General features: G+C 35.0%; 1 pseudogene; it reads left to right on the forward strand.

Moving 5' to 3' along the window:
• The first annotated feature begins 709 nt into the window (after positions 1 to 709).
• On the forward strand, positions 710 to 904 carry LOC117025397 (uncharacterized; annotated as a pseudogene).
• Positions 905 to 10,864: the final 9,960 nt, after the last annotated feature.

Raw genomic sequence — 10,864 nt, forward strand, 5'->3', positions numbered from 1 at the left:
CTTAGGTTAGTCAAACTTAATCCACTTTCATATATATTCCCCAAAGATCTAATCTGTACCAGAGATAACACAAATCTGGAGTAAAATCAACCGGAATTGGTTACTACTGATTACCAATCTAGTCCTATTTTTCCATCCTATTTCTATTTTTTCTCAAAATTAAAAAAAAAAAAAATCTATTTCAACCAGAGTTCATCTTTTCAGATACCAAGTTATTTTTTATAAAAGGACGTTTTCAACAACAAATTTTCCCAATTGGACAATTCATTTTCAAGGAAAAATCTTCATTTTTATAGCCTGTGTTTTCAATTGATTTAAGAGAAACCAACAATCCTATCTTATTACTACATACTGTCATGCACCACTTAACGATCAGGATACATTCTGAGAAAGGCGTGATTAGTCAATTTTGTTGTTGTGCAAACATCACAGAGCACACTTACAGAAACATAGATAGTACAGCCTAGGCTATATGGTCTATCACCTGTCATATCTGCAGTCGGTCATTGACTGAAAGGTTGTTATGTGGGCACATGACTGTATAACAAATAACAATCCCTAGCTGAGAAAGTATCTTATTTTGGTTAAGTTTAAACACTTAGAGTTCAGGTTACTCTCACAGATTATTAAGTATTGAAATTACTTTGTCAAATGTGAAATCAATTTTTTTCCTTCAGGGGAAGGAAATAGGAAAGAAGAAGCAAATGGGAGTTTTGCACAGTGACAGTATCGTAGCTAATGAGGTTTATCCGAGGCGCGATTATTGCTAATTGAAGAAGCAAATGGAGAAAAGGCACAAGATGGTGGACAGAACACAAAGCTGTTCATTCAGTCATGATTTTGATCACTTTTTCACAGCATGGTAGTTATTTTCTTTTATCTCCTACTATGTCTATAATAAAAGATAGTGCTCAACCTATAAATCAGAGCAAATTCGATAAAACATTCATTATCAAGTTTCACAAATATATGTATTTCTAATTATAAAGTCTCTGCAATACATTTTCACATTTTCATAGACTAACATAATACACAAACTCATGGAAGTCTTCTCTTATGCTCTTAATTTTGCCTAGATATGACATTATCTTCATAAACACTCAGTGAAGCCACAAACAAAAATACTATGACTTCTGGAATCCATCCAAGTTTTTTAAAAAGAAAAAGGATCAGCAGCAATTCCATGAGACAGAAGGGATATCAATCCCTTACTTTCTTTTGCTTTCTGAGTCAGTTGTTTAAAAAATACCAGAAGCTGACATGAGGTTTTCTGTATATTGTCCAAGAACTTGGTTTTCTGATTTTAGCTTTAGATTTTCTTCCTTAACAGCATCTACGCTTGCAGAGAGATCTTCCATGCCAGCATTGATCATCTTGGGTAACAAACTTTTGGACCTTGGATGCAAAATCCTTGATGACTGGTCTGCTGTTTGAGGAGCCAGGAGGGGGAGGGTTGGGGAGGATGCCTCAGGCTGGAAGAAAACTTTTTTCTTTATTTACATTTGTAGTATGTGCATCTAAATGTTTTACATTATGGAGGCATTATATTTTCATAATTTTAAACACTACTGTAAAACAAGGAGATGATTTCCCTTAAATAAATTTGGCTCTCAACTGCAAGATACCAAAGTATGTTCTACATAAAATTTGTTTCTCAGGTTCCTATGTAGAAATTTAGAAGGCCCCTCCCATTTCAGGATGGGTCTTACATATGTAATTGCACACATGCACGGTGGTCTACAATTGTCAGCCAAATATTGACAGAGAGAGAGAGAGACAGGGTGCAGCAGAAAGATGGAACCTCCTGTATTTGCTTTATCTTCTACTACTTCTTTCCTCTGTGTCAGACACATTTCGTGTTACTGTTATTTAGCTATTAATGTGCTTATACCTATAAGGGGTCTCATGTGAACCTGTAAATAATTAAACATGTATTAGCTCCCTGGAGGGCCTACATGATTCCCTGAAGAAACCAAGGTAGCTAGGGACCTAATCATGCAATTTCCCTAAGAAGCCTAGCTTGAAGAAGTCACATCACTCAGCAGTGAGTATTATAATTACTCACAGCAGTTTGTCTGGTGCTATATAACATTCAATTTACGGAATTAAAGGTAGTGCAATTCAAAAGAAAAATAACTGGTTTTAAAAGCAATGAATGGACACATCAACTGTTGTTAAGTGTCTTTGGGTTAATGCCTCTATATTAGGGTTTTTGCAAGGTTTATATTTTTAATTAATATCTTCTTCAGGTTGCTATAACTTTCACTGAGCTTCTCTAGGGCAAAATAAATCAGAAATTGATTTTTGATTGTAAGCCAAAAAGCCAACAGCCAAAGAACTGAGATGAATGTTGAAGAAAGAGGTCTATCAGGACTAACCATTCTAAGCGGACGAAGATTAATCATACAAAAAGAACCAGCTATAGTACAAAAGCCCTATGAAATACACCCTGCAAAACTAATTTAATTATTTTTTTTAAATGGAGCATTTAACCTGCCAGTGAGAAGAATGAGCAGTTTGAAGGTCTGATACTGCTAATCCCAGTGCAGGAAAAGAACCAAATAGATACCAAAGAATTACTTAAAGTCTAAAAAATGAAACTTTAAATGTTCTCCAAAAGAATTGGGATACTAAAGGTGTAGTTTAGTTAAAAGTTGTGCCATATGAGGTTCCTATAGTCTAATCTCAGCTCCATTTAGAGTTGTATTATATTGATAATGTTTAATTTATATTCCAAGTACTTAAAAAATGTGTTTATTTAATTATTTGTTTTACTATAAAAATGATAAATTCCATGCCATTAGATTTAAACAGCTCATTGGGTTTAAAATGAAAAGTAAATGTCTTCCTTTCCCCTACCAACAGTTTTATTTCCCAGACATAGGTGCTATTAATAATTTCTTGTTCATCCTTCTATGTGTCACATCTCTTTTTTGGAAAAGTAGTGTACTAGTATACATACTATTCATGCATGAACCCTGGTTTTATCATTTAATAATATGTCTTGGAGCTCTTTTCATAGCCGGGTATCTCTATCCCATGCCTAGTTACTGATAGTTCATCATACAGATATGCTACTGTTTATTTACCTAGTCTCTTATTAATGGTTTCCAATTTGCCCTTGCAAACAACACTGCACTGAACATCTTTACACACATATTATTGCAAATATATCATCAGGTTTGCTCTGTCAAGGAGCATATACACTTCTAATTTTGATAGAGGCCACTAAATTGCATACCAAAAAGATACAGTTAGTGTACACACTCTCTAAGAGTGTGTGAGCATTGCCCTTGTTCTCAAGCTGTCAACAACACCAGATTTTATCAAATATAACTGTTTCCAATTTATTAGTTGGAAAATGGTAGTCCGATGCTACTTGGATTTAAATGCCTTGCATTATCAATGAGATCGAGCATGTTTTTACATATTCATTGCTAATCTGTTTCTCTTTCTCTTGTTGCTGCTCTTTTTCTATGTAATACTTGTCCATATCATCTACCCTTTTGTACTGAGTTCTTCACTGTTTTCTTGATAATTTGTAAGTTTAAAAAATGACCTCTGTACCTGCTGCATGTGATTCTAATCTTTTTTTTTTCAATTTTATTTTCATTTTTATTTTTTAGCAATGATTGTCGAATTTCTTGCTATTTAGAAAGATTTTAAAATATTTTATATAAACAAACTTTCTGTTCTTTGCCATTAATATTTTGAGGTTTGGAATTTCCCAGACCTCCCTGTAGACCACCTACGGGAAATTTTCTTCAGAGATAAATTGCTTTTTTCCCATTTGATTGTTGAGCAAACACTAACATTGGCAATGTAAGGCACTGGGGAAGTTTAATCGATGTAGAATTCTTTTTAACTCTCATACCAATCCTATGAGATAAGTACTATTTAGCATTTTTATTTTAAGGATGAGGAAACTGTGATTTTAAAGATTTTAAGTAATTTGCCTGAAGTTCTAAAAGAAGTAAGTAGTGAAGCCAAAATTTAAATCTAGGCACCTTGAATCTGAGCCTGAGCACACTATCTCTGCAGTAACTATTTCCTGTTGAGATTTATATTACAATGTCTGCATCATTGTACAACACTTGTTTTTTCATGTCTCTTCCCAAGACTGTAGGGTAAGGAATGCATTAATCTCTAGATCCCCCAGAGCATAATATAGCCCTGGAAATTAGAAAATGATGGAAATATTTACTAAAAGAATTATTTTTCTGTGATAGTTGTTATAAACATTCATCAAATTTCACGTGCTTACTAGTTACTATAAGGGAGTCAAAAAAAATAGGAATTACAGACTTTTCCTCTGAGAACTTATGGTTTACTTGGAAAGGTAAACTATATATATTATGAAAGACTAAGGGGTATTTGCAAAAGAATATCTATATAACTCCCAAGAAGTTGTATTAGTAATGAAACATATTGTGTTTGTTTATAAACAACTGACTAAATGAATGGTTTTACTTTTCCTTGACAGCTATTTTTTTTTCCCGAGATTTCTACTCATATCTTATGATTTTTTAAAAACTATCAGATTAATTTTTTAACAAGGAAAAATTGAGTGTGAGCCTCAGATTTGGAAACAAGGTATTACAGAAAGGAAATTCAAGGTCAAGGTCAGGTTCTGTGCAACTAAGCTGATAGATACAGAAAAGTCGGGTTTTCAGCTCATTCTCCAACTGAGTGCTAGGTGAGTATTAGAGGTATGAGAAGGTAAGCCAATATAAAAGGCTTTGAACTACATTTATGATTCTATCTCAGTATGGGCATGCCACATATTCTAATATTTGAGCCAAAAAAAAAGTGATGACATCACACTGAAATCTTCACTTATAATTTTTTCATATTGTTCCCTAAATTAATTTCTTTCTACTTCATTATTAGGTTACGAGCAGACAGAATTCATACTCTTTCAAAAGGGATAGTCACCTGAAGATTTCCTTCAATTATCACTAGAGTGAGAAAGTTAATCAAGGGATATATATACAGAGGGTGCCAAAAAAATGTATACACATTTTAAGAAAGAAAAAAAACTGTATTAAAATTGTAATACTCAATATATACCGATAACAAAAAATGAATACAAGTCACGTTTGACTTCTGCAATTACAAGAGGTGCTCAAAGTGGTTATCATCAGTGTTAATTTTAATATAGTTTTTTTTCCTTGCTTAAAAAGTGTATACATTTTTTGGCACCCTCTCTATGCATATATATATTTAATATGTTATATGGTATAAAGTATGTCATAGGCTGAATTGTATCTCCCCCCAAATTCGTGTATTAAAATACTAACCCCAGTACCTCAGAATGTGACTGTATTTGGAGATAGGGACTTTAAAGATGTAATTAATGAAAATGAGGTCATATGGGTGGGCCCTAATCTGATAGGACTTGTGTCCTTATTAGAAGAGGAAAGTTCGACACACACACATGCACACAAAGAAAAGACCATGTGAGGATAAAGGGAGAAGATAGTCATTTACAAGTCAAGGAGAGAGGCCTCCGAATAAAATCAACCTTGCTTATGCCTTTGTCTAGGACTTCCCAGCCTCCAGAACTGTGAGAAAGTAAATTCTGTTGCTTAAGTCACCCCGTCTGTTGTATTTGTGATAGCAACCCGAGCAAACTACAGGATGTATACGATCCTTTCCTGGTATATAGGGAGCAACAGGAAAAAAAATTTCAAATCTCTCTTCCTTTCTGCTCTTTCTGGGTTGCAGATTCTTCTCTCATAAATTAAATAGTAATAATGATAACAAAGTAAACAAAAGAAAAATAATAACTGTTTTCAACCTCTGTAATGTTTTCTATAATTACTGCAAAATAGTTTACATTGAGAAGTTAATGGTTGGAATTTTTATTAACATGGAAAAACCTACTCCCATTCCAAACATACAGAAATAATAGATAAAATATGATTGAAGATTTTAAAAAATACATAGCTGAATTAAAATAATAGAAACTAATCCCCTGCTTCTACTAGGCACAAAACCAAGCATCATGTAGCAAGTTGCTATAAGACCTGGATCAGTCTAAGGACTGATTATATATTGAAAGAAAAGGAGAACAAATGATAAGAAAATTCTGGTAAAATAACAATATTGACAATCAGGGTAAAGGGTATATGAATATTATTCATACCATTTTCTTTTAAATTTTCTTAATTTCAAACTTTTCTGTAAGTTTGAAATTATTTCCAAATAATTTTTTAAATTAGAAAAATAAATATATTTTGGAGTAACATTTTCATACGTTGGCCTTTCAGATAGAGGAAGTACTGTAAGCTCTGAGCAAACTCAATAAGAATAAATGCATACCTAGATACACCATAGTAAAACTGCAAGATATTAAAGACAAAAAGAATATCTTGGATTCTACCAGAGAGGAAAGGCAGATTACACGCAGTGAAGGACACCTAGATTATTGCTGACTTCTCCACATCTGCAATAAGAACAGGCAATACTGAAATAATATCCTCCAAATTGTGAGAGAAAGTAAACATCAACCTAGAATTCTACAACCAAATAAATCTTCATTCAATGGACATGATTAAAGATATTACCAGATCAGTATGGAGAGATTTAATTCACAGCAGTCACTGTAAATTTGATTGTTGAGACATGGTAAATGGACATCTGGTAAGCTTATTGCGAATTAATTCAAAGCTCTTGAAAGTTTAGGTCATGTGTCCTCGTTGAATACATGGATCTTTGCTCTTGATGTGGAAGGGCCTTTGCTTCCTCTACAAAGAAACTGCTGCAATTTCACTATCTCAAGAGTAAGAACCTCTCTTTCAGTTCTGTTCTTGGTCTCTATTCCATGCTTATATACATGCATATTTGCATGACACAAGTGCTCTCTTTTATTTAATTCCAGAGACCATCTCTTTCAAAATGTATTATATTCATTCCAAACTTATAGATTTGTGCTTAGTGAAATTGGTTAACTATACGGACTGCATGGACATTATTTGGTTGGCATATTTCTTTATAAAATATTTTATGCTTTGATGGAGAACTCTAGATAAATTTAACTAGGAGAATGTTTTCGTTGGCAAGACACTTGGAGACTTTCCTGTTAACTCATCCTTCAGCAAACAAGCCAAAATACAAGTATTCATAAATATGACTATTTTGATCAGGCTTTCAGGTGGTATATGAGGTAGCCCACAAAAGGCAAATAATATTCAGGAAAAAAGTTATTATTTTTTAAAAATTGATACTAAGAACGAGAATGTGTGAAGGTAAAGAACTAGTATGTGAGAAAAGCTTGAGCATAGACATATTATTAAAATCTGTCTGCTAAGAATTCCTGATTAGGTAATGGATAGGACATCGAAAGATACTGTTTTTCTCAAAACATCTGACACAACTGCAATAATTGATTAAATAAAAGTAGTAAATATTACATTGTATGAAAAGATAGAACAAGTCAAAGAAACTGGACTTTCTAGATGAGTGTTAAACAATGTGAATCTGAAAGCAATAGGGAAAGGGAAAGGATTTGGGCTTGGAGTACAGGGAATTTTTAGGTGCCACAGTAAGGCTTGTGATGTCTTTCCAAAAAAAGCTGCATTTTGGTTAAGACAAGGAAGAAGGGACTTTCAATGGAGAAACTGAAAACGGGGATTTCTTCATCCCCATAGAAAAGAGATAGAGAGGCCACCGTGAAAATGTTTCAGAGGGAGGAGAGCTGTAAGAGGAAGAATCTAGGAAGAAAACCAGAGTCATGAAGACACGATACTGCACAAGAGGGTAGGTGCTTTGATTAGTTAAAGCTGCAGTAAAAGGCACGGGTGTGAGGTTTGCTGAAATTTGTTGGCTGCACATTTTTCAAGATAGTTAATTTCAGCAGTCCCTTGGCCCTTTCCAGCTGACGAAATGGCAAACTAGTGGATAGAAAGTTAGACCTTTGTAGAAGAAGAAAGTTAAATACTATCTTTTAAAAACTAGTGCAGAAAAATTATTATGAGTGGATAATATGCCCACTAATTTATTAAACACATATCTCTATCTACCTCACTCCACCACAGCTATAGCATCATTCGTTTATTTTACTGTTTTCTCTCTCTTTCCCACCCAATCCTTTCAAGAACTTTTAAGACTACTGTGTGCCCACTGCCTCTGAGAGAGATGTGAAAAGATAGAGAAAAATGTTTTTCTGGCTTTGGTTTCTAAAGTTCTAAGCCTTAAGGAAATAGAGAGGACTCTACACTTAACACAGTATTTTGGGGCGAAGCAGAGCTTCCCCTCCCTTTCTCATTAAAACAAAAACAAAACAAAATCCAAAATACTTTAGATTCAAATGGAAAGGAAAGAAGGGAAGATAATGAAAGTGGAAAGAAGTGTAAGACCTAGAAAGAGAGAGCAATCCTAGAGTCACCCTGACAAGAATGAGGAACATTGTCGCAAAGGCCTGCAGCGAGGAGTGTTGTTGGGAGACCAGAACTCTGAACCTAAATGAACTGACTCAGCCTTCACTTGCGTAAGCAGGCTATGCTGTCTAATCACAATGCTGATGCTCCCTGAACTTCCCCTGTGATCTGTGCCCATTCCCTTCAGCAGCATTATGCCTGAGGATCAAAGCAACCCCTGTCATTGCCCATAGGGGTGGATAATAACACCCTCAAAGTGCCACTAGAGGCTTAGATGGAAGAGAAATTCTCTGCTCCTGAGCCCTGGTTAAACATACCCGTATTCCGGAGCCTCCCACCAACATCAGATAAACAATATCAAAATGCACTCCTAGAAACAGGGTTTTATTGAAGAAGTTCATTAAAAAAAGAAATTGTTTAGAGGAAAATAGAGTGAATGTAAAATAAATACCTCACTTATTGAAGAGTAGCAATGTTAGCTTTCCATCTTTTTGTTGTTAGTTCTCAAATTCCCATGGGGGAACAAGTGATCATGTCAAAAATCTATAATTTGAAAATCAGGCTAAATTTATACTTTTTAAAATAAAATGTTTAAAAATTGGCCACGTTATTGAAGATTTAAAAATAAGGAAAAAGAAATTAAGATATCTAGAATACCATCATTCAGAGGTAAACACTCAACATTTTGATATGATTTCCAGGCACATTATGAGCCATTGCTGTTCACATTTAAAGAATTTGACTTTACAAAAGTTTGATTTCAGAATGTTTTTTCAGCTTACAAAGTCATGGGCTGAGAATGACAAAATGGGAGCCAGTATGAAGGCATGAAGGCATCTTTGTAGGTATAAGTTGATGATTGTTGTAATAAGTTTTCTTTTCAAGAAACTCAATTTTCTAATTTATACCTGCAACAGTCTAGTAGACTGTTTGCATCATTTTTATTGATTTCTTCTGTCTTTACTGTTTGTATCAGTGAACAATGACCACAATAGTGCTAAGTAACAAATCCAGTCCAGACTGCTTGGCTTAAAACAGCAATCATTTATTTTTATTCATGTGTCTGTGCCTGATCCAGTCTAGGGTAGACTGGGCTTGGCTCCAAGTAGCAAGGTGAATTGAGGTCAGCCCTACATGTCTCTTGTCCTCCTGGGAGCCAGCAGATTACTTAGGTTATGTTCTTCTCATGATGATGGCAGACGTGCAAAAGAGTAAGTCCAACCACACTGACACATTTCAAGCTTCTGCTTATTTCATACCTGTGAACAACCTATTGGCCAAAACAAGTCAATGGATAAGCCCGAAGACAAGGGTGCCAATGTACACTCCACCCAGCAGGAAGCCAAAGTCACACATCCAACAGCAATAAGTAGACTTCTTTCATGCAGGATGGAGGGTAGGAGGACTTTTGCGTCACAATGAAATCTATTCCATGAAGTTTCAATACAAACATTGAGTATCGTAAGTTTTCTTTGCTAATTCTTGAGGTAACTGTATACTCTTAATGTCAGTGGTACTTACATTCTGATTTACAAACATTTGCACTACGATATCTTTGTCACAGGTGATTCACTTTCATAAGACGGGCAGAAAAGTACATCTTTAATGAGTTGTTCTGTAGGTCGAGTTGTCCTCACTAGGTTGTTCCATAACCCCTTTCCCATGACAGTGGGTAGCAGTATTAGTTCTCATTCCTGGTTCTATTATAAATTTTCTTTGTAAACTATAAGAAGTCTTAACAAGTGGAACAATCATTTTAGATATGAAGCATTCCCTGCACAGGGCAATAGAAAAGCTAAAAACCCCAAGAAAAGACAGAGTCAGATTCAGGGAACTAAGAGTCTGTGGACTGCTTTTAGGGATCAGAAACTAGGGGGAAAGGAAGTTGGCTATTTGCTGTGATGTCAAGTAAGAAATTTGAGAGAGCCTGTCCACTGATAACACTTCATGTTTCATCAAAGCAAAATCCTAAATGAAAAACAAAGTGACTTTGAAAAGAGTGCTCCAATGTAGTTCTTCATTTTATACAACCTAGATATAATACTACTGCTTTCACTCTTCTATGTTTCCATCTCAACAACCCTGAGAGGAAAACTCTTCCTCCCTGCCCTTCCCCCTCCTCCTCTTTCCTCTCCCCTTCCCTCCTCTCCTTTCCCCTACACTTCCCCCATCCTCCCCTCTCCCCCCTCTTCCTCTCTCCTCCGCCTTCCCTCTTCTCTTCTCTCCCCTTCTTTTCCCTTTCTCTCTCTCTCTTAAATAAATTTATATATTCATATATTCAGAAGAAATATGAAAACCCATTTAGTTCATATCTCTACTATTAGGCAGGACTACACCTAAATTAACCTAGACAGAAAAGAAAAAATATAAGGCTAGAGTTGATAACCTTTTTGTTGGAAGCTTGCTAATGTCAACATTTCAGGAGACTGAATGTGCCAGGTGGCAGGAAGAAATAGACTTGTATTATAGGGGACATATGAGCT

Source organism: Rhinolophus ferrumequinum, chromosome 7 (assembly GCF_004115265.2).
Source record: "Rhinolophus ferrumequinum isolate MPI-CBG mRhiFer1 chromosome 7, mRhiFer1_v1.p, whole genome shotgun sequence".
Classification (NCBI taxonomy): Eukaryota; Metazoa; Chordata; class Mammalia; order Chiroptera; family Rhinolophidae; genus Rhinolophus; species Rhinolophus ferrumequinum.